The sequence below is a fragment of the Paroedura picta genome, chromosome 5 (genome assembly GCF_049243985.1).
Source record: "Paroedura picta isolate Pp20150507F chromosome 5, Ppicta_v3.0, whole genome shotgun sequence".
NCBI classification, from domain to species: Eukaryota; Metazoa; Chordata; class Lepidosauria; order Squamata; family Gekkonidae; genus Paroedura; species Paroedura picta.
The window spans coordinates 21,833,693-21,838,142 of record NC_135373.1 but is presented as its reverse complement, the minus strand read 5'-3'; the positions used below and the strand labels follow the sequence as shown (position 1 = coordinate 21,838,142).

The window sequence follows — 4,450 nt, the reverse complement described above, 5'->3', positions numbered from 1 at the left end:
GTAGGGAATGAGTTAGTTATTGGACTAGGATTCGGGAGATCTGTGTTCGAATCCCACCCAGCCTTGGGCTGACCCCACAATTGCTGTGAGGACAGGATGGAGGACGGGAGAATGAGTGCTCATTAGGGCCAAAGGTGGGAAACGTTTGGGGAGAAAGGAAGGAAATGTTCTTGGTTGTGTGGGTGGATCTGCTTGAGGTCTGCGGCAGGATCCAAGCTGACATGTTCTGGATCCTGCGGAAAGCTCAACAGGGTCGGCCCTGGCTAGCATTCGGCTTCCCCAAGGAAGTCCAGGGTTCCTCCACAGAGTCAGGCGGTGGCAAATCACACCTGAGCGTCTCTCACTTTGAAAGCCCAATGGGGTCGCCGTATGTCTTCCGCAACTTGACGGCAAAAGACCCCCAGCAAAACATGTACGGTTAAGCATGCATAAGTCAAGTCGTCATGGTGGAGTATTGAGGGAAGATTTCAATTAGCAATAGTCACTCCTCGGATTAACCTCATTGCCTACGGTATTGCCACCACGCAAAGCACAGATGACATGAGTCCTCGGGATTTTACAGGGCACTGATAGGGCATCCTGGGATTGGTTCCTATATGCCGCTTTTCTCTACCCGAAGGAGTCTCAAAGCAGCTTACGTTCGCCTTCCCTTTCCTCTCCCCACAACAGACACCCTGTGAGGTGGTGAGGCTGAGAGAGCCCTGATATTATTGAAGAAGAGAACTTGTTCTTATATGCTGCTTTTCTCCACCTGAAGGAGTCTCAAAGCGGCTTACAGTCACCTTCCCTTTCCTTTCCCCTCCACAGGCACCCAGTGAGGGAGGTGAGGCTGAGAGAGCCCAGATATTACTGAAGAAGAAGAAGAGTTGGTTCTTATATGCCACTTAGAGAGCCCTGATATTCCTGCTCAGTCAGAACAGCTTGATCAGTGCTGTGGTGAGCCCAAGGTTACCCAGCAGGCTGCATGTGGATGTGGAGTGGAGAATCAAACCCTGCTTGCCAGATTAGAAGTCTGCACTCCTAACCACTACACCAAGCTGATGCCAGGGAAGCCTCTGTTCACGTTCTCCCTGCCCTCTGCTTGGGCCCTTTTTTTATCCTTCAGGCACAAAATGCTGGACAGGGGCCGAGCTCTCCTTCAGCCATTCCCTTGCATGTTTGCCATTTACTTGGGTCCTTCCGTTGAGCTCTGTGGCTCCCTTGTTCTGGCAAAAAGAGCAGGTATTGATCAGAAAGAGAGGAGGCGGAGAAATTTACAGTCCGACATCTCCTTGCGGATTCTTGCACCCTTCAAGCTCAGCTGGACAGCTTCTCTGCATCTGCATGCTGCAGTCCAGATGTTAGTTTGGGTCCTGCCCGGGTAGCAAACCTCCAGGCCTGCCCTGGTGACCTCCCAGAACAGCAATTGATTCCCAGATGACAGATATCATTTCCTGAGGAAGAACAGCCATTTGGAGAGCGGGGTGTGTGGCATTATACCCAGGGTTGCCAACATCCAGGCGGACCCTGAAGATCTCCTGGAATTGCAGCCTGGGGAGGGAGTTCTTTGGGGGAAGGGAAAGATCTCAGCAGGATATAATGCCACCAAATCCATCCTACAAAGCAGGCCTTTTCTCCAGGGGAGCTGATCTTGGCGATCTCTTTGGATCACTTGTAATAGCAGATCTCCAGGTGCTGCCTGGCAGTTGGCAACCTTATCAAATGGGCAGGAGAAGCCTTTTCTTCACAGCACAGAGGCTGAGCTGAACGCCTGCTAATTCTGCAGATCGAGGTGCGCTGCAGGCTCAACGGCCAATACCTACGCAGCCATTTTGTTTCTGGATATGTTGGGGTGAGAGTTGCTCCCTTCCGCAGGGGTTACAATGGGTTCTTGCACGGTCTGAGTTGGTCCTAAGAACCTGGAATTCTGCAAGACACTAGACAACCTCTTGTTAAATAACTGGACACCACTACCTGAGCCAGGAAGAGCCTGCAGGCGTTCTTCCATACGTAAATGGGTGTTTTGGGTAAAGAAAACCATTTTGGCATGGCCGGTAGTTCCGCGTGAGTTGCAGGCACGTCTGAATTTTCCTCAATGTCCCTTTATCCTCCTGCCCCCATTCAATATCCCCAAACCAGAGTTAGCGTCCTCCAGAGCTCTATTCATTATAAAATTATGAAGGGTGAGTGGACCGAGAGAACATTTTTGTCATTTCTCAGAGCGTTAAAAGACACGTCTGTGGAACGGATTGGAAGTCAGTTCCAGACGGATGGAATGAAATATTTCTTCTCAACAAGTCTGCCATGAGTTGAGAGAGCTTTTTTTTGCCACAAGATATGATGCCAGTCACTGGCTTGAGTGGTTTAAAAGGGCTTAGATCCTCTAGCACCTTTTCTGGCACCCACCAAGTATTTTTAGGAAGAGGATGGGGCTGGGTCGGACTTCTAATCAACTACTGGAGATTTGCTTGTCTGTGCAATTTTTTTTTTTAATGTCGCGTCAACAATATCTGACAACACCGCATAAGGATCTACACCAGGGGTAGTCAAACTGCGGCCCTCCAGATGTCCATGGACTACAATTCCCAGGAGCCCCTGCCAGCATTTGCTGGCAGGGGCTCCTGGGAATTGTAGTCCATGGACATCTGGAGGGCCGCAGTTTGACTACCCCTGATCTACACTGTGCTATTGAAGTTAAGCTGTGCCAATCAATTTACGGCTGCCTCTTCCTCTTAGGGCAGCCATTCTGGGGCAGCCATTTTGATACTGCACTCAACATGCTGCGACGGAAATCCAAATGTGTTAGCAGGCTCAAAAAGGATGGGCACCCCCCTGGCTTCGACAGCATCACAGCGGGTCCATCATCAGCCATTAGCATAATAGAACATCCAGGTTCAGGGGCAGTCTACCTCAGGATACCTGACGGAAGGAACAAACAAATGCGAAGGAGAGGGACCAAACTGCTTTCTGGGGTTATCCACACCCTGGAAGGTCTGTGTGACCTGGACCTTACAAGTGGCATATTAAAGGGTCTGTTCATGTATTAATGTGCTCAGCCTCTTGTGGCGCAGAGTGGTAAGGCAGCAGACATGCAGTCTGAAGCTCTGCCCATGAGGCTGGGAGTTCGATCCCAGCAGCCGGCTCAAGGTTGACTAAGCCTTCCATCCTTCCGAGGTCGGTAAAATGAGTACCCAGCTTGCTGGGGGGTAAATGGTAATGACTGGGGAAGGCACTGGCAAACAACCCCGTATTGAGTCTGCCATGAAAACGCTAGAAGGCGTCACCCCAAGGGTCAGACATGACCCGGTGCTTGCACAGGGGATACCTTTACCTTTACCTTTAATGCGCTCAGAGAAGTATACGTAATTGCACATCTAGGCTGTTTACAGTCTCAGACTTTGTTAACCCCAGCAATCTAACTGCATCGGACAGGCCCCTTCTGACCTCTGTGTGGAGTCCTTTAAAGAGCACCTCTTCCCTCACAATTATCCACTATGGTGCCATGGTCAGAGTGTCAGACTGGGATCTGGGGAACCCAGGGATGAATCCCCCTCTTCCCTGAATACTCGCTGGTTGACTTTGGCTCAGCCGAGCACAGAGGAGGGGAAAAGAATGTAAACGGCTTGGAGGGGAAAGATGGGGTCGAAATGGTGCAAATGAATTATCTCCCATTATGATCTCGGAAGACCAGCCAGGTTAATCGCACTAAACCAGTGGTCCTCAACCTTCCTGATGCCGTGGCCCTTTAATGCAGTTCCCCCTGTTCTGGTGACCCCCAACCATAAAATGATGCAAGGGTTCATTCACAGAAATTAAACCGAAACTGACCAATGGAATGAAGATCCATGGTTCACGATTGTATATGAATTGGTTTTTTCCCGGGGTTTCTCAGTTCAGTTCTGCCTCTTGTCCCATCATGCCGATTTTGCTCTTTTCCCGCTGCTCCAGACAGACAAACGCTCTATCTCGATCTACTCAGCAAGGCTGTTGTGTAGATGGCGCCCTCCCGGCCAAGCTGCTTGCCCTGCTGAGACCCCTGTGAAAGGGTCGTTCAACCCCCCAATGGCTCCCAACCCCCAGGTTGAGAACCACGGCACTAACCCTTTGGACGGGAATGCCAGAGGCCCTCCTGGCCCGACAACCTCTAAAAACGTCGACATGACAGTGAACGGGGAACCTGCTTTCCACAGCCACCAAAAGACTCACAAAGCCCAGGGCTGTGACCACCAGAGAACACCACCTTCCCACGGTTTCCCCTTTTTCGTGCAAACTGAGATCTTCCCAACTCCCAGCCCCCCACACACCTCTCCAGAATAAGTTACAGCTTAATGACGCTTCTTCCATCCTGTGCTTTGCTTAACAGCAGGGGAAAGGGAGCGTGTCTCTTTGGAGCCCGTGATGGATCATCCAATTTAGCCCCAACAAAATGAAGTGTGAGTGAATCCATTGACAAACTAGCAGGGAATTAATT

The 4,450-nt window shown here is 50.7% G+C and overlaps 1 pseudogene; it reads right to left on the bottom strand.

Moving 5' to 3' along the window:
• Positions 1-448: 448 nt before the first annotated feature.
• On the bottom strand, positions 449-532 carry LOC143839188 (U4 spliceosomal RNA; annotated as a pseudogene).
• Positions 533-4,450: the final 3,918 nt, after the last annotated feature.